The sequence below is a fragment of the Esox lucius genome, chromosome 3, assembly GCF_011004845.1.
Source record: "Esox lucius isolate fEsoLuc1 chromosome 3, fEsoLuc1.pri, whole genome shotgun sequence".
NCBI lineage: Eukaryota > Metazoa > Chordata > Actinopteri > Esociformes > Esocidae > Esox > Esox lucius.
The window spans coordinates 13,870,890-13,897,479 of record NC_047571.1 but is presented as its reverse complement, the minus strand read 5'-3'; the positions used below and the strand labels follow the sequence as shown (position 1 = coordinate 13,897,479).

Here is a 26,590-nt window from a genome sequence, read left to right as displayed (position 1 = left end):
CTTTGACTTTGTTTGTATTCATGTCCAGGACATTTTCCAAAAGCCATCATAGGTGTGTTCAATCAGGGAGCAAAATCAGTTCTTAATTTCAAGATATTTTTTTAACAATTTAAGTCACATCTGATATGTTTCAGAGCTGATGTCATTAGTTAAAAGACTGACTTAGCTAGGAAGCGATCAGATTTGGGCAGCCTGTCTAAACTCAGCATATATTGCTTTAGCTAAAACCCAAAGAACTTCTGAAATAGAACTCCACTTATACACATTCCTTGAATGGAATTACTTACATTGGACATTCTCCCCACTAAGCCAAACTGTCTGTCCCCTTGTCTGGAAAAAAGGATTGCTGATTGACAGCGTTGCAGTAGAACACATTTGAGCTAGGCTTGCAGGGTATTTGGCATTGATGCCAAGGAGCATGATTATGGGAATTTAATCTGTAATAGGAGCCTTGAATTATTTCTCTCCAGCATGTGTGCTTAAATTTCATTCAAGATTAATTCTCTAGCACAAGCTTGCCAGATCTGAGCTGCAACTTATAGCTGTTCCTAACATGAATAGTGTTTTGTTTCTTGTTAGGCTACATCTGGACATGTTGCTCTTTCATGTAATGTCAGGAATGCCTTGTGGATACTTGAAGGAGGAGTTTTGCCACTGAAAGGACTGCAGAGTTGGAAAACATCTAGCCTCCCCGGCCAAGAACAACATAAGAACACATCCAGTATAACTTTTCTGACCTCATTACACGCTCCACCTCTGTCATTCAGGAAGGCAAATGGCAACACATTTCTCTAATCAAAATGTAGACAACATTTTGCATTCATAGTGCCTTAAACTGTATAGGTACAAAAAGCTCCGTGATGAACCATTCATTGAAAGATAAGTGTCCAAAATATATGGAGAGAAGAAAATACATTTTGTACCTATTCAGTTTTTGGAAACACTATAACTAGCAGTGTTGGAAATGTATACAGGGAGAATTTGTTTTGCTCAACACTTCCCAAAGTATAATCCTGCAAACGATCGTGGGCAGTGTAGGCTCTCTGTAGCCTGACTAGCTAAGTGACAGGGAGCTGCTAACCATTGATGTTGGTACTGAATTCTTTGGCACCCCATAAAAACATAGCATATTTGTAGACACCCCATCTTGGGTTTCACAGACATGCACATTAAATCATTTCATTTTCCAAGTGTTTACTTGGTGTTACGGCTGGAACAAGTACGTGGCATCCTCCCAAAACTGGAAGAGGAGGCATATGTATTTTTTTGCATGCCTGGGGTCATGTGAGAAGAAATCGCTTGATACTGTATAAAGGAAGTGCTTCTCAGACCAAGCAATATTGTCCTCTGGCGTGGTTGCAGACTTGCAGGTTAACTTGTAAGGATTTAATCAACATTGTGCTTGTTCCCACACTTTATGCCAGATCACCCTGTGCCAGGAGCATTGGGTCTGTAACTTGAAAGGTTGCCGGTTCTAATTCCTGAGCAGACATGGTCAAAACTAAATCTGTTGTTATGCCCTTGAGCAAGCCACTTAACCAAAATTGCATCAATCTTTGGTTAAGAGCAACTGCTAAATGACTCTAATGTAAAAATGTCAATTGCAGTACACTAATCACTATAATAAAATGTTACATGATAAGAGGAAGTAATACAACTAATACAAAGACAGACATGTAAACAACCGGATCTAGTATAGATATTGTGTGGGTGTGTGTGTGTGTGTGTGTGTTTGTGCCCATGTGCATGCTTGTATGTAGGCGTGGGATGTGTGGAGAGTTACTGTAGCTTTAGAGTTGCAAATTGTTTCAAGATGCAGGTTTGAACAGGTCGACGACTAGGGCTACATTTTGAGCCTAGTGGCCAATGTTGTTCTGGAGCCTGTTTGTCTGAAACACGATGCACCGTAACCGCTTGCCAGTTGCTGAGTGAGACGCCTGCGACTCAACTAACTGTTCATGATCTTCAGGGCCTTTAGACACTGTCTGGAGTACGAGAGAGGGCAGACTCCGGGTGCTGACCGCACCACAAGTCATGAGATGCATGATTTGATTATTTTACGTTCCGCGTTAGCCTTGGAAGCCCAGGCCATGCAACTTCATCCTGGTGTCACAGTAACTGATCTAAATTTGATTTGGTCAGATAATCCTGTGTTATTTTCACTGCTTCACAGATTTTCCTAATAACGTTGTCAACCATTTCCAAGTTTGTTTGTCTGTTTAAGCTTGTTCTAGGCCTACACATATCTACCAATTACAGAGGCTGAAGGAAATACCCCATGATCCTACTGATCTCTGCTGAGCTTGCAGCAGTATCCTGATATCCTGTGTTTCTGCCAGTTCATCAGCGTCCCCTCCCTTGGCTAGACTGAAGTTGTTTTCAAAGTAGACACTATTTTAGTCATGGACGTTTTGACTCACTCATAGAACACGTTTGTTTACTCGGTAAGGTAACAAGGGGATACTTTTTTTTAATTTTTTTTTTCCTAGCAGGAACATCCACACTTCATAGGATGTAAATATTTATTTAAGGCTGTCCTACTCCCTCTGCTGCCTGTCTGTGGGGGGAAGGGAGGGCTGGCAAGTTTAGTAGTTGTGGGACCTTTTACCTAGATCCAATCTGCCTCTACAACAGAAAAGTTACAATGCTCATTGATTGGCTCAGTAAGAAACCAGTTGACCAATCCTCAAGTAGAAAGCAGGTTGTAACAACAATACAGAGAAGAGTTTTCCTGGAAATCCCCCTAAACTTGGTCATGTTTTTCTGGGCATTTTGGCAATCAATCTAAAAAAAGTCCTTGCTATTATTTTTCTTTTTTGCAGTTATTATTCAGTTTGATCATCAAACATGTATTCTGGGAAGTTTTACTTATCCCAAGTCTAGAGAACATGGATTAAAAAAAACATCCATACATTTGGCTACTGATGGATTGTTTCAATTTGTTTTAACAGAACAACATTATGCATCATATCCATTTTTTGTAATTTAACTCCAATCACTCAGAATGGATAGAGGAGAAATAATAGGTTATCCCTCAATATATTGCAACTATTAGGTCAGGATCTTGAAGTGAATTATAGCAGATTCCAGTTTTGATGGAAGAAAAGCATTAAATGCAATACAGCAATGGCTACACTGGCATCAGCAACACTGTAATGGATAAACAGCTCTGGAAAAAATGAAGAGACCACTGCACCTTTTTCTTAATTTTAACCCTTCTGATCCTCACATAAAACCTTCCTTTTGAACGTTTTTGGAAAGGAAAGAGAAAAGTGCAGTGGTTTCTTAATTTTTTCTGGAGCTGTATGTGAGTAGTGGCTCTATGTATCGGACCTCTGAGTAGTGAGCATAAGTACTGGACCTCTGAGACCCTTGTTTGGAGGTGAGCTTTGATGTGGCCTGGGGAAGACTTTTTTAAGATGGACTAGCTCAATGCAAATTCCCACTCTTCCTTTGCAACCAACATGACGGAGACCCAGTCTTTAGCCACCTCTTCTAGGGTATGACCTCCACTCATTTTCCGGAGCTGTATTGGCATAAAGAATATAGTAAGATATACATTGGCATCAGCAGACCTTGGTATGACATGTATTAAACATATAAAGGTACATTGCTGAATGTTCCACAACCCATAAATGCAGATCTGGATATTTTCCAGTTTGCACTGGTTATCTCTTACATAACAGAAAAAATATGTTTCCGCAGTGGAGTGGATGGGGATGCTTGCATTAGACATTCGAACCACATGGGATCTGGCCATTCATTGTCACCACCATACTCCCGGACCTCATTCTTGGAAACTAAATTAGGGCAACCCAGCTTGAATATAAAATACCAGTAGCCTCTTCAATGAGAATCTGGAGCCATGCAGAGAGGGAGTCGCCTGGACAAAGGACAGAGAAGGATGCTGCTGCTTTGTTGCTATGACGACCACCGGAATGTACAGGCTTGGTCTAGATGATTCTTGTATAGACTCAAAATAGTAGAGAAGACGGGAGAGAAAAAAACAGCCTTGTTATGTAATATGGAGGGAAAAATGAATAATGTTCCGCAAATGGGACCCGTGCACAATATCTGCAAGCATTACCCACCTCTAATATCTGCAAGCATTACCCACCTCTAATATCTGCAAGCATTACCCACCTCTAATATCTGCAAGCAAAGCCCAGTATAATTATGTTGAGTCAGCCAATAGGCAATTACAGTGTCAATACTGTCAATAAAGATTTCTGCTCCACTTTGCACTTTATTGCCATATTATTCATGATGTTTTAAAGTACAACACAGTTCACAGTGTTATTCATTGTATTGCGGTTTAGGAAATACTTTAAAGCTATCAGAACCATCGATGAATTCTGCTGAAGCTCTGCCACCTATCTGTGCATTGCATGATTAAAACCCTATATATCTGGGCCGTTGCGTAACGTCCACTAAGCCAGTTCAAGCGAGTGCTCCACCGATTCTACTCAAACGAACGTTGAGCCAGTGATGTCTGATGATGTACCGCCAGTTAGCTGTAAACCAGGTTAGATACAGAAGGAATGCTGGGAGAGGGAAATATCAAGAGACCGATAAGAGAATGAATGTGATGAATATGATTCAACAGAGGACCATGTGGTAGAAGAAGACTAAATGCAGTGTCTGCGTTGGCGAGGAATGCCTATAATCTTATTAGACATGAAAGTGCTGTGCATTTGATGTACGTAAAAACAGGGATTTGATGCATTCCCCAGTCTGTCTGAACCCTTTATGTATGACTGGGCATTATCTCATAGCTGTCCACAGATCCACTGCATATTGTCTAGAAGAAATATTGTTTCATTTGTGCCCAAGTAACACATTCAAACTCACTCACACACTCTCATACGCATGCAATGCATAAATATACATGCTGTCACATGTAGGTGCAAACAAGCATGGAAACATGTCAGAACCAAATGTACAATCAAAGGAACGCTTTCCAATCACTCACTGAACTCACTCACATTCACGTGGGCATGACAAACAGAGACAAGCACCCTGCATGCTAGGAGCGTCCCGATTGGTCGAGCAGTGTGCTGTTATTGGACAGATGCCTAGGCCACTCCCATTCACGTGCACCACAATTGGACAAAACATTACATATGACACAGTGACCCAGTTTTCACCAGGCTTCACTGTAAAACACTGCAGAGATCTTTATCCCTGTCTGACCGTCTGAGAGGGTTCAGCTAACACAGTTTATTACTCTTGATATAGTGAAAGTGACCTGCTTTGAAAAACATATTATTGAGGGTTGGCATGGGTGTTTGTAATGGACTTCTGACAACATGTTGAGGGAGCACTGACTAAATAGCCAGCCTTTAGAAATCCTGCAATTTTTTTTCAAACAGCCCAGACCCAAAATAGACAAAAACACATGCAGGAAAAAATCACAAGGGTCCAGTATACTGGTGTATGCTGATACAGTTGTTTCAGGGCCGATTCCGATTAATTATCAATTATTAGTGATCATGGAGACCAATGACCGATATTTGGGGCCAATATATATTTCCGGTAAAAGTGTATTCTTTACTGTCAAAATTGTAAGTATTAGAAAACAGAACAGTTGAAACATTATATTTTGAAGAATAAAGTGCAGGGTGCTCCTATAGCAGCATATCTTGTGAACTTAAATTTCATATAATAAAATAATTGACTAAAAGTTTACCAAATCATTATTATTACAGCACAAAAGCATTGGAAATCCTTTGTGTATAGGTAATAATTCTATGAACATAATGTATTAACATAACAGGAACCAAACAACATTACTGACGGAGTATTTCTGCTATTGCGTCATGCTTAGAGTATGACCAGCCTTGGTGTAACGTGCAAGAATTAACAAGTTTTTTGCTAGTCACCTGTCCAAATTAACGGTAAACAATGAACGTTACACTAGCTGTCGCATTCAAATAACGTTAAATAGTTAATTCAAGACTCGACGTTAGCTAGTGTAACACTCGCGTTCATGTACTGTGGTTTGCTAGGTAGCCAGTAAAGTGCAAATGAAAGACAAAATAATTTCCTCTAAACGGAGGTGAAACCTTTAACGTTAGCTAAACCATCTTTTTTTTTTCAAACATACGAGCGAGTATTATGTTAGTAATTGTTACCATAAGAACGTTGCGTTCGCACTAACGCTGTTATACAAAAAAATCACTGCATAAACAAACTCGAACAATAGCGTTAGCTATCTTTTACTGCAACAAAGAGCATTAGGCAGGGACTTCTGCGTATGAGATGTGGCTGATTTGTCATGTTTGCCCTAAACGGGGGTCCGAAAAAATCGCTTTCCAAAGTCTGTTTTTCTGCTAGCTACACCAACATATTAGTTCGGGCATTTTTGGTGAAGTAACGTCAGTAAACAAAAAAATGAACTGGGTATTGTCATCATAGAAAAAGATCATGAGGGTTATGTATGTTGCAACGTCAGCATTCTTACCTCTCATCTCTGCATGCATCTATCTGCGTTCTTCTTTCTCACGTATCTCTCTTAAATAGGGCATACGCGTTTATTGGCTATTTGCTTGTGATATATCTGATAATGTATCTGATAATTCTGCCGGTGGGACATTGAGCCATACAAGCAAAACCTTTGAGAGAGGTGCGGCTGCCAGAGAAGCACATTTAAAACCAAGTGTTTTATCGACAGTTATATCAGACAACTGAACGATTCCGATTATTGTAAAAAGTATGAATATCGAATCCAATTATCGGCCACACTGATAATCGGTCGGCCCCCTAATCATGTCATATTCAATTCCATTTCAAGCTTCTGTCCATGCTCTTATGCAAGCCAATGATCTGACTAGTTCATGTCGACTAGTTTAGTTCTCACCAGAATTCAGCAGGTTCATAGCAGTTATAAGCTGGTGTATTACTAAGCTCCATGTTCATTTTCACTAGCTAGATTAGTGTTCTAATATGTGAGTTTCTTTGGTCAGTCATGAACTCTTCTAGAGCAGGGCTCTACTCACAATGTTTCTTATAGTGTAATATTCCACAGACTTATGGCAAGGGGATAGACCACAACAGACCCAAAGACAATAATTAGAGATGTGTGTTTGTCTATGTTTTCTGAGGTGCTGGGTGTCAGTTGTAGAACTACTTTGTCAGACTGTAGGAACATGTACAGTAGGATTGTACAAAATGTTCCTGATTCCTTAAAGGGACAGTATGTGTTCTCTTCCCAAGTAGTCTCTTGCAAGTCTACATTCACAATCACTGAATAGCATTTCAGATGCTACAAAAATGCATATTAAGAAAAAAGCTATTACAAATATCTTAATTTTTATGTTAGCAGAGCAGAACTGGATTTTACTGCACCACAGGAAAAGGGTCAATCATTTTATAATCAGAAATAATTTTATTGCAACACTTTTTTATGCATTTTCCCACTATATTAGTGCACCAAAAGTATTGGGACAAATGTCTTGACAGATGTTTTTGGTTAGTCACATCCTTTATGCAGGTATGAGAAAATAAGCTACTACAATTATCTTTGTGTTAGCAGGAGATGCTACTTAAATTATAGAAAATAACTATATTCTGTACTCAGAGCAGAGTATACTGTATCTCACTGAACCACAGGAAAAGGGTCAATCGTTTTATAATCATGGTCAGATTCTAAAAGACGCTCATAAACTTCACAAGTCGCAAGATATCCTTAAAGCCATTGAGTCAGCTTATTTCTTTTCAACGATTTGCAACTGGATAAATAAACAGCAAGTGAACCAATGAACATAGGGCAAAATCCAGAGCAGAGAGCTATTTGAGCTCTGGAACTATTTTGGGATTTTGGCCTGTTTACAGGTGATTGTTAACTATTTCTAATCCTGCAAATGGTGTCTGAGAGCATAGATCCCACATCAAAATCATCCTGCTCAAAACACATGTAAAACCAGACTAGTCGCTCTAGGTTACAGAGTTGTACACGTTATCAGTTTAAACCCTGTGAAACTGCACATTATGTACATTTCCCCCAGAGAAGGTAATTGGACAAGGACAATTTAAATGAATAAATGTAATATTCAGATTCAAATAATGTATTTTATTTTCCATAATACATGTTTTGGATTTTTCATGGTCACAAGAATTTAATATGATGTGTGCTGTTATTGGACTGATGCCTAGGTCCTTCCTACTCATGTTTACCATGATTGGACAAAACATTTCATATGACACAGTGACCCAGTTTTCACCAGGCTTCACTGTAAAATACTGCAGAGATCTTTGTCCCTGTCTGACCCCTTCTGAGGGGATTCAGCTAACACAGTTTATTAAACTTGATATAGTGAAAGTGACCTGCTTTGAGATTTTATTTTATTGAGGGTTGGCATGGGTGTTTGTAATGGACTTCTGACAACATGTTGAGGAGCACTGACTAAATAGCCAGCCTTTAGAAATCCTGCAACATTTTATCAAACAGCCCCGGCCCTAAATAGACAAAAATACACAGAGGAAAAAATCTAAGGGGTCCAGTATACTGATGTATGCTTTGCTCTTGTTGTATCATGTCACATACAATTGTATTATCATTTCCAACTATTGTCCAGGATTTTATGTAAGCCAATGATCTGACCTGTTTATGTCGTAAGTTTCACCAGAATTCAGCAGGTTCATAGTAGATATAAGCTGGTGTATTACTAAGCTCCATGTTCATTTTCACTGGCTAGATTAGTGTTCTAATATGTGAGTTTTTTTGGTCAGTCATGAACTCTTCTAGAGCAGGGCTCTGTTCGTAAGAATCCTTCCCTCCCCTAGTCACGGCTGGTCATAGTCGCCTGCTGTTTTTGTTCAGTTTTCAGTCAAATAACAATAAACAAAGTACACCTCATATCTTCTCCCTGTATGTTTCTAATAGTGGAATATTCCACTGACTTATGCTCAGGGGATACTGTAGACCACCACAGACACAAAGACAATTATTAGAGAGTTATATTTGTCTGTGTTTCCTGAGGTGTTGCATGTCAGTCGTAGAACTACTTTGTCAGTCCGCAGGAACATGTACAGTTGGATTGTACAATGTGTTCCTGATTCCTTAAAGGGACAGTATGTGTTCTCTTCCCAAGTAGTCTCTTGCAAGTCTGCATTTGCAGTCACTGAATAGCATTTCAGATGCTACAAAAATGCACATCATAAAAGAAGCAATTACAAATATCTTTATTTTTATTTTAGCAGGAGATGCAGTGCAGATACATCTACATAAATATAACAGTATCCAGTAATCAGAGCAGAATATACTGTATTTTACTGCACCACAGGAAAATGTCAATCGTTTTTTTATAATCAGAAATTGTATTTTTAGTTTAGGCATATTACCACCATTTTAGTGCAATGAAAGTATTGGGACAAAGGTCTTGACAGATGTTCCTGGTTAGTCACATCTTTATGCAGGTATATAAAAAAAAGAAGCTACTACAATTATCTTTGTGTTAGCAGGAGATGCAGTGCAGGTACGTCTGCTTAAATTATAAAATATAACTGTAATCAGAGCAGAATATACTGTATCTCACTGAACCACAGGAAATGGTCAGTCGTTTTATAATCACAGTCCGATTCTAAAAGACTCTCATAAACTTCACAATTCAAGATATCCTTAAAACCATTGAGTCAGCTTATTTCTTAGCAGATTTGCAGCAGGACAAATAAACAGCAAGTCAACCAATGAACATAGGGCAAAATCCAGAGCTGAGAGCTATTTTAGCTCTGGAACTATTTTGGGATTTTGGCCTGTTTACAGGTGATTGTTAACTCTTTCTGATCCTGCAAATGGTGTCTGAGAGCATAGATCCCACATCAAAATCATCTAGCTCAAAACACATATAAAACCAGACTAGTCACTCTAGGTTTCAGAGTTGTACACGTTATCAGTTTAAACCCTGTGAAACTGCACATTATTTCCCCCAGAGAAGGTAATTGGAAAAGGACAATTTAAATGAATAAAGTTAATATTCAGATTTAAACAATGCATATTGTTTTCTGTAATACATGTTTCTTTATTTTTTTCATGGTCACCGGAATTTAATGTTATGGCCAGTTCCCTTGGCTGATGGGTGCCAGTCTAAAGTTTCCAGTTCTGTTGATCCATGGTTTGTTGTAGTATTCTGGGAGCCTGCCTTGTGTTGTGTCTTCTCTCATGTGTTTACAGTACATATGGGATGAAGATATAAGGGCCTGCTCAGAGAAGGTTCCAGAGATGTATTCTTCTGAGCTGGGTGTGTCATCCTGCTGCTCTCTGTATTTGTTTCGCATGAAAATTCCCTTTGTGTTCATGAGGAGAGTTAAACTGACAATGCGTCTGTATGTTGCAAACTCAAGACTTATGATGTTAAATGTCACTTGCTATCGTTGACACTGAATGTGTGGTGGAAGTTGAGGGGGGAAATCTAGAAACCTCCCTTAGCTGAAAACACCCTAAGGCACAGCCAGGTCTGCAATTACTTAGTACAGTATGTCTCGACATAAAACCTGCTCCACAGAAAATTCCAACTTTCAACTATTGAATTCAGAGTTAAACTCGAGTTGAGTTAAGAGGAAATGTCTTTTGTCCACTGATTTGATTACAGTTCACATTATCTGACATCATAGCTACAATTACAGTCTTACAGCACAACACAACAAGGCAACACTTCAGACAAATGAACATTAAAAAAAACATTAGCATATTGACATTAGAGAGAAAACACCTCAAACTAATGACAAATGTACACATGTACACCTGTTCATGTACCGAACAAAGGGCTGGGACTACAGCAGTGTGTGACTAAAATAAAGGGAGAAAAAAGCTAGCCCAAATTGTTTTTTGCCTGAGCTGTGTTGCTCAGCAGTATGAACAGGCTTGTAGTCCTAACCAAGTTGTAAAGGACTCATGAGACCGCTCCATTTATCTTCACTCTGTTTGCCCAGTTCCAATGGGAAAATTATGTTGTCACTGACTCAGTAACAAGCATGAGTGGACACAAACCCAAGAGTGTTCGTAGAGTAGCTGACTAACAGAACTGTATTGAAAAGTTGCACACAAAATGCTCTATGGACAAGAAAGGCATTGAGTCCAGAATTGTTGATTATAAGTACAATCTTTTAATGCTCCTCCAGGAAAAACACAGACATGTTTGTGAGATGTGATGCTCCTCCTGAACTAACACAGACATGGAGAGTGGGGAGAACAAGTATTTGATACACTGCCGATTTTGCAGGTTTTCCTACTTACAAAGCATGTAGAGGTCTGTAATTTTTATCATAGGTACACTTCAACTGTGAGAGAAAAAATCCAGAATATCACATTTTATGATTTTTAAATAATTAATTTGCATTTTAATGCATGACATAAGTATTTGATACATCAGAAAAGCAGAATTTAATATTTGGTACAGAAACCTTTGTTTGCAATTACAGAGATCAATATGTTTCCTGTAGTTCTTGACCAGGTTTGCACACACTGCAGAAGGAATTTTGGCCCACTCCTCCATACAGACCTCCAGATCCTTCATGTTTCAGGGCTGTCGCTGGGCAATACAGACTTTCAGCTCCCTCCAAAGATTTTCTATTAGGTTCATGTCTGGAGACTGGCTAGGCCACTCCAGGACCTTGAGATGCTTCTTACGGAGCCACTCCTTAGTTGCCCTGGCTGTGTGTTTCAGGGCACATGAAACGACAATTTCAATATTTAAGTTTCTAAATGTGTATTAACTATTTTCTGCTCACCAAGGCTGCATTAAGAAAAAAAAAAAAGAAAAAACAGTAATATTGTGACATAAAGTTGAAAAGGAAAGTTTTGAGTAAGGAACAGAAGGTTAAAATTAAGAGACCACTGCAAATTGAACATTTCTGTTCCTCACTCATAACTTTCCTTTTCAACTTTTTTGGAAAGGAAAGAAAAATGTGCAGTGGTCTCTTAATTTTTTTCCGGAGTTGTGTGTATCGTGTCCGGGTAATGAGAGGCAGGTGTGACGTCGATTAGTTGAGTGGAGTCCGGTGTCAGCACAAGGGGTGCGTTTGCAGACTGCATCATTGCAGACCGGTGGTTAGTACACAGGGACGTACAGTAGATCACTGAAAAGAGGGCTTGATGGGTGGTACAGCTGGAAATGTTACATTAGGTGTGATGGGTAGATAAAATGCAACACTTGTTGACGGTATACTGTAACATATGTTATTTGATTTATATACATTTGTTTAATTAATTCATGTCTTACGTAAAACGTAATGAAATGTTTGAAAAGGGTTAAAAGATATTTTCAAAAGATTTAGAACATGTTAACGATGACTGTAAACATGTTATTTACTGTTGGATCGTCAATCTACTTGTATTGTCTAATCAAACATGATTGATTACTTATGCCTGTGAGTCTGTGTTGTGGGAGCTCTTGTGCTTTTCCTCATCTACCATAAAGTCATGGTTGAGGAAACACTACACTGCATGTATTTGATTTAATATTGTTTCCTCTTTCACAGTATTACACATGCATGGATGTAACAGCCATGACCACACACTGAGGACATCCACAGCAGAATTACAGGCCACACTGCAAGGTGCAAACCACTAGCTAGCCTAAAATAATCTGGTTTCAGTACCTAATAGTGCCCATAGAGTTCTGGAAAAATGCTCTTGTGTCTCAGCATACAGCACCAATGGGTGTAATAGCTTGGGTATGCATTGTTATCACTGGAACTAGCTCACTTTTCATCATTGACGTTATAACTGCTGACAGCAGTAACGTATACAGAAAAGGCTATTGTACAAGAACATGCCTCTTATTGGACAAAATGTCATTATATGGCAAGCCAATTAGGAAGATGTTCAGGGATTGCCCAAGATCAAGATCTTTCCTCATCTCCAGATTTAATCCCATTGAAAATTCACAGATTACATTTAAGCCTAAAACAATAACAGCTGATGGCATCAATTCAGACCTGTCTGAGCACTAGTTCAAAATAGCAAAAACTATAATTAGCCCGAATAACCTAAACTATAAGGTGAGAATTGATACTTTAATTTCACAGTAGTTTTTATTTAAATCAGAACTGTTGTAGTATAGAGCCAAAAGAAGTAGAACATTGCTACTTATCTCAGTAACTACGAAGGGCACAGCAGGTCAACAGGTCACATGAGTCGCCTGGGTGAGGTGGAAGTTCTTGCTTAGCAAATGCCTCAGCCTTATCATCCAAGGTGGCTTATGATTATATGAGCAGTCATTCAACCTACGTCAGGGCTGTAAACAGAGATAAGTTCCTGCTTAGGACAGACTGCATTCTTTTTATGACGTCAGTGTCTGCAAGGCGACTGAATTAGACTGGTCCTAGCTGGTTTATTATCCTACTCCTGTTCTTTAATCCTGATTGACTGATCAATAGATTGATATTTAAAGTCTAGTTTATTTTTAAATCCACAATTGCATGTATGCACACACACTCACACATGTAGTCATTGGAAATTATTGGATTAAGTAGTAAAGATTGTACTATATACCCATTTGCTACCACCAAAAAGAGCAGCAACTCTTCCTCGGTCCACACAAATCATATCAATAGACACCTACAAAGACAAAACTACATAAAAAAAAGACACAAGAAAAGTATTTGATACACTGCCGATTTTGCAGGTTTTCCTACTTACAAAGCATGTAGAGGTCTGTAATTTTTATCATAGGTACACTTCAACTGTGAGAGGCGGAATCTAAAACAAAAATCCAGAAAATCAAATTGTATGATTTTTAAATAATTAATTTGCATTTTATTGCATGACATAAGTATTTGATCACCTACCAACCAGTAAGAATTCTGGCTCTCACAGACCTGTTAGTTTTTCTTTAAGAAGCCCTCCTGTTCTCCACTCATTACTTATATTAACTGCACCTGTATGAACTAGTTACTTCTATAAAAGACACCTGTCCACACACTCAAACAGACTCCAACCTCTCCACAATGGCCAAGACCAGAGAGCTGTGTAAGGACATACATCAGGGATAAAATTGTAGACCTGCACAAGGCTGGGATGGGCTACAGGACAATAGGCAAGTAGCTTGGTGAGAAGGCAACAACTGTTGGCGCAATTATTAGAAAATGGAAGAAGTTCAAGATAATGGTCAATCTCCCTCGGTCTGGGGCTCCATACAAGATCTCACCTCGTGGGGCATCAATGATCATGAGGAAGGTGAGGGATCAGCCCAGAACTACACGGCAGGACATGGTCAATGACCTGAAGAGAGCTGGGACCACAGACTCAAAGTAAACCATTAGTAACACACTACGCCGTCATGGATTAAAATCCTGCAGCGCACGTAAGGTCCACCTGCTCAAGCCAGCGCATGTCCAGGCCCGTCTGAAAGTCTGTATTGCCCATTACAGCCCCGAAACCTGAAGGATCTGGAGAAGGCCTGTATGGAAGAGTGGGCCAAAATCCCTGCTGCAGTGTGTGCAAACCTGGTCAAGAACTACAGGAAACGATTAATCTATGTAATTGCAAACAAAGGTTTCTATGCCAAATATTAAGTTCTGCTTTTCTGATGTATCAAATACTTATGCCATGCAATAAAATGCAAATGTATTACTTAAAAATCTTACAATGTGATTTTCTGGATTTTTGTGATAAAAAGTACAGACTTCTACATGCTTTGTAAGTGGGAAAAACTTTAGAAAAAAATATATAATTGTTGGATTACTGAAATTGAAAATGAATAGGTGCGCAAAATAATTATTACACGTTGCATGCTTGGTTTTTTATTTAATGTTTTAAAAACATATTTATTTGAACCAAAATAACACTTAAGGGCCTCAGTTGTGTGTGTGATCATCATGCGCGCTAACGTGGACGCGCATAAGCAGTTTAGTGACTGATGAAGCGCTAGTTAATTGGTAAAAACAGTAGCTGTTTCTCAATGTCAAGGAAGGATCCTTCAAAGCCAGAATTTGGAGGATGCTACGTCATCGACGTCCGTCGAAGGACTGTTCCAATGTCGAGGATCCTCTGAAGGACTCCGAAGGACTGAGTGCATATCCTTCTTGCTAATATATTACCCACAATCCTATGCGCACGGCTTTGCCAGCTCGTAAAAAAAAAACCAATTACGGACCTAAGCGGAGTGACGAGGCAATATGCTTTTAAATGTAAGTATCTTTAGTTTTGTGTTTAACGTTACCGTACCTTTGTTAAAACGGTAGTACATAAAAACAATGTTTAATGTTTAAATGCCAGTACAAATTGCTATTGATAATTAGCTAGATACCTCACGAGCTAACCGTAGGCTAGCTAGCTAGCTAACTGAACCGAACCGGACCTGTCATATAGCTAACGGGCATTTTCACTGACGTAATGACGCAATGACAAGCACTTGGTAGCCTGTTCCATTGTAAGTGTTCTTTGAATGCTAAGGAGGTGCCTGGCCTAGCCTCTGAAGGATCCTTCCTTGGAAGGACTAGTCCTACCAAGGAAGGATCCTTGACATTGAGAAACAACTGTGTATCTACGATAATATTAGCCGACTCATTTAAAGGTGATTTAGTTATCTGCTCCATGCATGTTTCTCAGAACAATGATAGGCCTACCTGGTATTATATATTAGTTCAAGTGTTACATATAGTTCAAGTTTCAAGGATTTATTTGTCTATTGCACTGAACAACACAGACGAGAAGAGTTGCACTGAAAAACTTTGGGCCGGAATGTCACGTCCTGGCTGTGCCCCTAGCCATATCTGCGCTGGGCTCGGGGCATAGCCAGGACAGGACAGGAGGTGGCATCTAGCCACCTCTAATCCTCTTTGGTCTCCCCAATTGGAGGCAGGTGTTGATCATTGCCTCCAATTGGGGACCCTATTTAAGTTCATTGTGTTGGCCATGCCAATGTGGTTCATTTTGGTTTGCCTGTTTTTAGTTAAGCCCATGTCACTGTTTGCTGTGTTTGGTTTTTCCTTTATTAAAACATGGATTATTGGGACGACATCGACTCTGCGCCTGTGTCCTTCCACCACCACAACTTCGTAAGTGACACGGAATTGTTTTGGAAGATTAGGCAACAATTTGTTAGATAGCTGTAACATGGGGCTGCCTTCAAGATAAAACATTATATGGAATTAATCACGATATATAAGGAGAAAAGGTGTGTTGAGAAGCACTCTGCTGAAGGATGATTATATGGACTTGACGCAATCACCTAAACTCAGTTCACAGAGGTAGGGCATGTGATTCTGCTTGCTTTGCATCTCAGAATATTGCACCCATTGGTAATCATTGGCTGCTGACGACATTGACTTTAAGATTAGAGTGCAGGTGTATAATCAGTTTATTTCTGTCATTTGCGATTTGAAAATCAATTGCTGGTGTCCCTAATAAATGTTACGGTCCCGCGGGTAAAACGTATTTGTGTGGTGTTAACGATTGCAAACGTTACAAACATCCATTCGTGCGACAGGTTTCTGGCACGTTTTGACAATGTTGGTGGTTTTGGAGCAAAGCATCAGACTACTGTAAATGTAGTGTACGTGCGAAAAGCTACGGATATCTTGATTTTTATATACAACAATGTCAATACCCTTTTTGAGACATTATAAATTGACATTTATATTTCAACAATGTTTTGAAGCAATTAAAAAAATTAATAAAATAACAGAAAAGGCTAACACATCTTTCGTTTTTGGTTATGTTCCAGTGCTCGAATTGGGGCGGTACTCACTTCTACATTTTACTCTTAAGCGTACCTGCACTTTTTCTTGCGTACCGCTACTTCTCACATGCAGCCGGTACCACTGACAGAAAAAGCGTCAGTGTCAGAGATTTGTAATGACCTAACGTAGCGTTACATTAACTACACTACCCAGAGCGCAATACGTGACTTACTAAAGATCTTGACGAATCATGTAAAGGCAAGCAGTCGGTTCACCCAATCAGGAGCTGTCTGATGGCTGCAGCTTCCGCCTGAGCGTAAACATATTTTTCACTGGTGAAATCCAAAACCTAGAAACTTAGAAAAAGTGTGTCGAATTTGAAATTGTAAGTCATGATGATATGCAAATGAAAGAGAGTACCTGCACCTTTTTTTCCCCACTTCAGGCACTGTTATGTTCAGATGAACAGCCCGATTTTGGATGATCGATATTGGATTAATTGGAACTACTGAATGTCTGACAGACCTTTAAAGTGTAATTTAGAGATGTAGCCCAATCTTGTTGAAGTAGACAGCAATGGTTTAGAAACCCTTTCCAAAGATGCTGTACCAAACCCCTACATTAAAATGCTAATTCCGTTTTTGACCAGCTATGTTAACTCTAACATTGATTGATCCCGCTAAGGGTGTTCAACTGGTCATAGGCTATTCCTATTTGTTTTCTAATGCATCTTAATATGAAAGTAATCTAAAAGTAATTAAAAGTAATCAGATTATGATACTGATTTTGACTAATCTATAAATTACGTTACAGATTACAAATGTGGACAGGTAACTTGTAACTGTAATGGATTACATTTAAAAAGTAACGTACACACTGTGGCTTGTAGGCCTCTCCAGATCTGTCTAACCATTAGACGACCAGGTGTTTTCTTGACTGGAAAACTCTCAACATTCATGAATAACTTAAAATAAATGTAACTTAAATATACATTAACCTCCTCAATTTAATTAATTAACATTATAATCTACAGAATTATATATAATGTTAATGATATAGAATTAATTCTTATCATTGAAAAGGATTTAATCTTTTTTCTTTTTTCATAATCATTCAAAAAAAAAATCCCACGGACCCCCTGCAATTATGCCAACTGATATTTCATTCAACACAATACTGCTCACCTCAGTAGGGCTGGTTCAGGGATATGGGGATGGGCAGACCGGGAGTAGGGCTGGTTCAGGGGTATGGGGATGGGCAGACAGGGAGTAGGGCTGGTTCAGGGGTATGGGGATGGGCAGACAGGGAGTAGGGCTGGTTCAGGGGTATGGGGATGGGCAGACAGGGAGTAGGGCTGGTTCAGGGGTAAGGGGATGGGCAGACAGGGAGTAGGGCTGGTTCAGGGGTATGGGGATGGGCAGACAGGGAGTAGGGCTGGTTCAGGGGTATGGGGATGGGCAGACAGGGAGTAGGGCTGGTTCAGGGGTATGGGGATGGGCAGACAGGGAGTAGGGCTGGTTCAGGGGTATGGGGATGGGCAGACAGGGAGTAGGGCTGGTTCAGGGGTATGGGGATGGGCAGACAGGACTGCTGAGCTTGAAACTGCATGCTGGGCCTGGCACCAGGCATGGGCTGTTACGGGGGGAGCCACGAGTGGGCCCAAGTGCACGACACCAGACACAATCAGGGAAACGAAAAGGGTGTTTTAATGGTGGCTGGGATGGAAGGTCTGAGGCCAGGCCGGAGGGGTTGGGGCTGGGCAGCTCGGTAGGTAGGTAGGGTGTGGCAGACAGGACAGCATGGGTCTTGGTAACGGGGAACAAACAGGGTTAGTAGGAAGGAACATCTAAACTGGGTGCTCAAACTATGGTTCGGCCATGAACGTTACCTAGTAGTGAATAACAACGATCTAGCGCCGGACGGACGTAAACCAGGGTATATATAGGCAGGCTGATGAGGGAATGAATAGCAGGTGTGGAGACTTAAGGGGCAGTGGGGGAAAGCCCCACTTACACGGACAGACAGGAGAGAGAGAAAGCCTGGCCCGGACAATGAGGAGGTGGTTGCGGACGGTGTGAAAGGGACATGTGGCTTGCTAAAAGTTACAAAGCCTGCATTGATTAAATGGTAATTATTTGAAAAACTGGGTAACATACTGTTGCCCTTTCTTTACTCTCTTCTGTCTTTCTTTTCTTCCTTTTCGTTTTAGGAAAACAGATTTTCTTAAAGTAAGCTGAGATCACTGATGCTCCACCAGCACTCCTCACTCGCAATACACTGCTAGCAAGTACACGTTCGCGCCGGGTTTGGGGACGAGACTGAACCATTTCATGTGGAGGGGGGTGTGCAAAGCACAGTACGGAGACTCTGGATGTTTACTTTTTGTGAAAAGTAAGAAAATAGGAAAGGTTTACAAGTTAATAATTGAATGTTGAATTTTATTTTACCTAATGTTCTAATAATTCTTTACGGCCCCTGTCAGTCACAGGCCCTTATCTTCCTAACATCCCCCCCAATACGGTACCCCTGTCTGTAAGCATTGCAATGTAATGCTTCAGTGAGACAGTTGCTTTGTCTAAACTGGCCTTGGGATTCTGGACTCTCATTGCTGTGTGCTGTGAACGTTGACAAGTTGGGTGTGATTTGCAAAAACTTGACGCGGAGTCAACTAAATCAACATTTCTATCATCACAGAAGGGTGTGGTGATCAGTTAATTGAGTCCAGTCAGCTCAACATGCCACCCGGGAGAACTGCTGCATTCTTGATCATGTAACCCTGATTACGGTTCAGAACATCAACCTCTGCTCAACTCTCGTGCCTTCCACCTCAGCTGGGTCCCTGCATGTCCCTGCAAGCTGTTTCCCTTACACGGTTACCCAGGAGTCCCAAACAACAGGGGGAGGTGGGGTTGCTTAAAGGATTCATGGATATCCTCACTGTGATTAAAATAGATTTACTGTAAGCCCCTAAAGATGTTTTATTAAAAACTCTGCGCTTACCAAGCCACTGTGCCCAGGTCCTTCGCACAATAGTCACTGAACTATAGAAATACAAAATATAGATGTCAGAGACAGGGAACTGAGGTGTTAGTGTCCCGAGCACCAAATGATTTAACTTGATAGCCACGCATTTGCACACATGCTTACACATATCATAAACACTTTGTGACCATCTGCATAGTAATTTTGACACAAACCAAACCTGGTTAAAGTGAATTTGACCAGGCTTGATAAGGTTTCCTGCTTGCCTCTTGTTTAAACGGGGTTCTCCAACATGGTTATAAGTGCTATTGCATACATCAAGTGGATTTTACTGTCCAGCAATGCAATGCAACTGTTCAATATTTTCTCTTACTCTGTTTAACACATAAAATAAATTAATTTAGACTGACATCAGCTGAGAGAACCAATTGTTTGTGCCAACAGACCCACTGACGACACCAGCCCTAACTCATGCAAGGAAACGCACACATTCTGAATACTGTATGTCAATCCAGAAATCACATAATAGTCGAAAGAACTGCCATCTGGAAGCCATGTCCCGTCAGTCTGTGGGAACAGCCGAGACTCCCAAATATCAGAGTCTGCAACGATATACACGGTGGTTCGGGGTGGTGGGGGGCTGGTGTTTTTGGGCAGGGCCATCAAAGGTTTGTCAACTGGCAAAGCCACTTACAAGATGGGCCTGGCCTACCCTCACAACAAAATACATCGTGGTCTCTGTCAAACCAGGCTCCTCCGACAGCAGAGTGTTGGGAAATGTGTGCTGTTGATAGTGTCACACCTGAATTTTCTGAACATGTCTGACAGGCAAATATTGTGTTTCTGTGAAGAGGTCACGACTCTTGAAATACTTGGGAGATTACATCAACTACAATGGATACATGGTTGTACTAAACACTTTAGGTCTCCCTCTGACCCAAAGATTTACAAATGATTACATGGACAGAGGGAAATGTGCCCCCCTCCACCCTGCACCCTCTTGAGCCTCAGCGAGATTGAGATTAAGGCCTGATTGTCGGATGGTGGCACTGCAGTTTTCACAGAGCTTTTCGTCTGGTGATGTAGTCATAATCCCGACAAATCCTTTATTTTCCTCAGAACAGAGTGGTTGGATTTGTGTCTAGAACACACCCCCTAATTGAGGCATACAGACTTGGTGATAGGGTAGAAGGAAGAAATAAAGAAACTTCGGTCAGATTGCGTCTGTCAGTTAAGGACTGCGCAGATTGTCGTCACTAAGAATCAATTGACACTTAATCCATGCGAAAGTAATCAAAGCGGAATGATGCACACGAGGCGAGAATGACGCTTTTTCCATTCGTTCTTGCTTAGCATCTAAGGTCTCGCAAGAAACTGGATCACCGTCTAAGGATGGAGATCTGAGGTTGGGGGGAATCATATGGGGGCGAGAGCGGTTCTGACACAAATACCTTCGGTGAAACAGAAGAGTGTATGTGTGACCGAGGGCTTTAGCGTCCCTGTCGCAGACTGTGGAAGGTAGCATTGGCTTGGCTTAGCGATGGCTTGGAGTACTGGCTTGGGGAAGTGGTCCTGAGGGCTCTGAGGGCCATAGAGAGGCTCGGAAGATTCTTTAATATCCATTCAGACCTGAAGTGGACAGGTTGGGTTGATTTTGATGCTTGCAACGGAACACATTTCATAGGACATGTTGTGATGGTGTCCTCGTGTGAGAAATAACACAGAGCAACATCGATCTGCATGGGGACTCCAGCAACTGTATAGAATGACAAGACTCATTAGCCCTGACTTTAGTATATCAAATGAAAGGTCTGGCACGTCACAAAGTCAAGTGCCGAGTAACCTTGAAGGCTGCACTGAACACACTGTTCAGATTGCTAGTCGGTCTGTTGCAAAGGGACTTCAGCTTACTCAAGGAAAAAAACAACGTTATATAGGAATTCTCTTCAGCTCAGATTGTATTTTGTTATCTTTTCAGTGATATGATATGATTGAAGTATAAAAGTCAGTTTATCAAATCACTCAATATCAATGTTGAACATAGTTGTTAAAAAACAATGTCTATTGTGAAAATGTTAGGTAAGCACAACGGGATCTTATGACTACAGTTTATGACAATGAGGAATTTTTTATGTTGCGATAAGAAACTGCCAAACTCTTATGTAAATGGCTTGTTCATTTTAAAATGGGAATTGATTGACGGAAAATGCTGTCGTCATCATATCTCCACCTATGCTTCGTCAAGCAGTCAATGTGCCTCATTAAACTTATGTAAGACTTCTGTCACCATAAAGTACTTCCCTGAACTCTCTGAGGAACCTAAGGAGAAAAAAACTGACAGAAAGAGAGGGATTACATGCAACATGAAATACGTGCATCATCCATTTTGGGCCATTCAAGTAATAGCTTTCCATTTAAACATTGAAGATACAATTAACCACAGCCAGTAAGTTGACTCTCCCATCCGACAACACCCTCCTAATGTTCTCATATGTTTATCACCATCTCAGATTTGGAAAGTGCTCTTGACTTTCTGCCTACCTTTGGTTGTTTTTCAAGTTCAACAGGGATCTCCTCCCCAGGCAGAATTCCATCTGGTACAGTTGGCCAGGGATTGCCCTCCGGTGGCCACTGCTGATAGGACTCATGGAAAGAGGGCACATCCACAAGGTCACCAACTAAAGCAGGAGGAGCCACGCAGGCGTCTTAATATGCCAAGTGTTCCAAAAAGGATTTGACCGATGTTGAAATAATGTTGAAGACATTACAACCAATAACACTGATAAGTGTTGTATTTGTTTACAAGTATTTGATTTAGATCTATGACAATTTTTTTTCAGACTGATTGGTTACAGTGTTTTTATTTGAAGGTTTTATAACGTTTTCTTGAGCAAAGATTTGGTTTTACAAAGCAACATTTTGTGACTACCGAAGGTTTATCGCGTATTGGGCAAAATGGAGTACAATACAAATAACCCAGAGCCCATGCTCGGCAACCTGAAAGATTTGTAATTCAGCTGACCTTACACAAACGCTGTTCTGAGGCATGAATAGACAGGGTTAGTGCTTTCCCGTAGCTGGTTTATTAGTGACTTGTTTTGTAAAGGATAATTTTGTCACGTGCAAGTTTTGTGACTTCTGCTTTGCGGTGTCTCCTCTGATTGAATGGCTGAATATACAAACAGTTGATGTTCTGAAAAGACACAACTGGTACTGATTTCCTCCTGTCCTATTCCTGACATTTGTAATGTCTCCTGTTACTGTCAAATCTCATTGTACTGATAAAAAACACTGTGTCCAATTATCCATCAGAGGCGTTCCAAGACATGAATGTAGGGAATTTAATTTAATTTGCAATGCTAATGTTCATTGAGGCATCTATTTTTTTTTTTGTCAGAAAAGACATATAAGGTTGAAAATTGGTCATGCTCTGTTGAGTGGAGTATCATGTTAATTCCTTGTGTGCAAAAATGAAAAAGAGCTTTTGTTATAAATAAAAAAACACGTGCTCCACAAATTTTTTCAGGAGAAAAGCAAAACTGACCTCAAAACCCGACACAATGCAGCTCTTTCTATTAAGGCCTTCACTAACTTCCTCTCTCACAATTGTCTTTTTTGTCCATTTTACCTTCCAAGAACATATTTTAACACATTTACAGGTTATTTATCTTTTGAAAAACAGCTGAGAATCCCATTGATCGTTATTCTCTTAGTGTTGTTTTGAATGGACCACCAACCCCCCACCACTGACCTTTCATTTATCATCCTCAGTGTGCCAGTCTCTATTGTGCCTTCCTTGCTTCATTGTAATAAAAAACAAGTGATACTCAGGTGAAAACACACACAATGAGCATAACAACACACGTAGCCTCACACAGAGACACACACTGTACACACACATGCACACTGTCCTGGTACCAAGTTGCCTACTCCACCGTGGGAACTCTATTGCCCAGAGCATTGTGGTAACGAAGCCGTCAGGAGGGACTTCAGTATAAAACAGGAATTGTCCCTCGGAGTGCACCCTTATTCAGATGCTTGGCACGGAGCAGCCTTTTCCATGTAACTTCACCCAGGTCAGTCGAAAGCCAGCCTGACTGGGATTCTCCTAACACACCCCTCTGGGTTCCGCCCCTGACTCAAAAACACAATAAATCAGGACACCCAACTCCAGTCACACAATGGCAAAAGAATACATTTGGCTTTACCGTGGTAATTAAAACTCATTTTCAAAGGCCACAACAGGGGCTTTATGTAGCAGGACCGTTAACAGGGCCAACACATGAATGAAAGCCACGTGGTTGATCTGGAATGGCAGTCAGAGTGGCCCTGGTGACTGCCTGCCATAAGGGTAGCGTATGGAATGGACCGTCCCATGATTCTGTTCTGTATGTCCAGTATATTTTTGTTGTTTTAATGCTCTTCCGTTTGACGTGAATGGTTGAACAGAGACCCTTTTAAAGTCAAAGTCTTCCACGCTCGTTTAAGTTAATTGGCAGTCCTCAGCACCTTTGTGACCTTCATACATTTATGAAAGATTGCTCTGTACCTTGGTGACTGCTGAGTCACAACCAGATGTTGTATTTTTGCTGGCTCTGGGCATCACACAGCTGCTGTAAATATGTAACTACTATGGATCGTAAATACAGTTGGAATCTACCTGTTTGACACTCAACTTTTATAAATTTCTTTGAAGGATTTCTGTGGGAGGAAGAAGATTGGGAGTTAGGCATAAACACTTTATAGCTCCAAGTGCTTCTGTCGTCCAGTGACTAAAATGTAGTGTAGTACAAAATCTTAGTGCTGTGAAAGTTTTGATGATCTCTTCAGTGGCTAACTTTGATCTCAGTCTTTCTGGTTCCAAGCTTTTTACCATATAAGGGGAAATGTCTCTTACAGAGATAAGGGGTGAAATGTGTAAGGGTGAAAACTTGTAGCTATGCTGTAACTCTACCTACATAGAGCAAAGTACCTTAAGGCTGTTTTGCACTGGGAGATGGTTTAAGTTGTTCAGAAAGTCAGATGGAGCTGAAAGACCACAGGTAGCAGCAAGTAGCTGTAGTTGAATTAGTAGTAATGATTTTAGGGGAAATAGCACTGTGTTTGCTGTTATACCAGAAGAAACAATGAGTATGAACAAGAAGTACTTCTGGAAATAGAACAGTAAGCTGATTAAAGTAATTTGGTGCAGAGCTTTTTCTGTGAAGTGTCGTATTGTTGCACAACACTGAACCTCCATCCCCATTGGGTCCCTTGAACCCTCACATCACAGCTGATTAGCAGCACAGGGGAACACAGGGGAAATCAACACGTATTCTAACAGAGGGACACTCAGTGCCTTCTATCTGTAGGCCTATGACCTGCCGCAGAGGGAGTGAGGCATCGGAAAGAGGGGCAGTCACTAAATGGCCAATGCCATCACGGGCGAAAATCTCAAACCGAATCCGACAATGTGAAATGTCAGCCGGAAGCCCATTGTGTAGGCCCTATGATAATTAAGGTTTCCAGCACTGTGTGCCGTGGATCTGTTGCATAACAGGGGCTTGTTTATTCATAGTGTGTTCTGTTTGTGTGCGAAAGCCCCCGTTGGATTTCAATGGCTTCATTATGGGGGCCCTTTTAAAGCCTCTTTCAAGCTTCAAACGTTGCTCCTGCCTCCCTCGCCTGGTCGGGCACCAACATCGGCCAGCCGGTCCGGACGGTAATTGTGAAATTAAATTACGCTCACTGTACTCTCGGGAGTGTGTTTTTCTGCATGCGTGTGTTTGTGTGTTCATGCGTTTAAGTGTTCATGCACGTGTGGGATTAAAGGGAGGGTGTCCGAAGCGGCAATCTCCTGCATCCTCCTCACCTCCTGATGTGCATTCTGGGAAACACCTGAGGTCTGTCGTGTTCCCGGGACGTCATCGCTGCGGTCTTCAGTCCGGGGTGTGTTACTCACCCGGACCCTGTTACCAAGGCCGACGATTCAGTCAGAACCATCCTCCTGACCCACTCACGGATCCCAGCGTGTCCAATATGTTCCGCACACAAGCTCACTCATGTGGAAGTTAGCTAGTTATAGCCACAGCACCACATAGGACAGTGGGGCCACACAGCTGAGGTTTTGTTCTGGGCATGGGGTTTGCTGTACCGTGTAAAGCTTCATTAAGAGCCGCTTTCTGTCAGCCTTGTGGTGATGGCGCAAGCTGCCCAGACGCTGAATGCACCAGCTACAGGAACCGCTGTGAACCAGGCCAGAGGCTCAGTGGCTGGAGGAGAGGACCTCGCGTGACCGGAAGGTTGTAGGTTCAACGGGTATTTAAACCTGTAAACTGTCTCTTACACTAAGCCAGTTGGAATAAAACGATAAGCTGCTGTGGCAGATGTGTGAAACCTCGGTGAATGACATCTTCTGTGCTTTACACACATGCTGTAATTACTTTGGTTCGATGTCGGCATGCACCACTTTATTAGGTGTGCATTCTGGTTTGACGTGTTGCGTAATGACTTGCTACATATTCTACATTTGTATGGAGTATGACCAGAGTCCAACTCACACTGAAGGGATTCAGGTGCAGCAGGGACACGGGACCTCCTCAGGCCACGGAAATACATATTTCTGTATGAATTTTCTTTGTATGTATTTGTTATACCATTGTGGCTAGTGCATGCTAGCAGCCACCTTTATTCAGCTCTGCAATTGTGATGAGATAAATTCTATCCATATTGAACTGGAGTTGACATAAAATAAACACTATATATGTATACCTAGAGTAATTAGACTCTCTTATAGTGGACTTGGTATTATTGACCTTTGGCACTGTTAGCTTTATGGACCATGATATGATCACCATAACTTTAAACAAAACCCGAAAAATAAACAATGTTTGTCTGTTTGTGTCAATGGAAGTCTCTATTTATTGCTTTAGGATTATGCTGACCTCACTATCACACTGTTTGTGTCACACGGCCAGCTGTATGTCAATCAGAGGGTGAGTGAAAC

General features: G+C 40.9%; 1 long non-coding RNA gene across 2 annotated transcripts; it reads left to right on the top strand.

The window, feature by feature from the left end:
• Window positions 1-15,833: 15,833 nt before the first annotated feature.
• LOC109615599 lies at window positions 15,834-26,483 on the top strand. 2 transcript variants are annotated; one of them, XR_002196596.2, is made up of 3 exons: window positions 15,834-15,999; window positions 18,833-19,014; window positions 19,318-26,483. It is a non-coding gene; the product is annotated as an uncharacterized LOC109615599 (long non-coding RNA). The 2 variants fall into 2 exon arrangements; XR_004574895.1 differs by having other exon boundaries at window positions 18,833-26,483.
• Window positions 26,484-26,590: the final 107 nt, after the last annotated feature.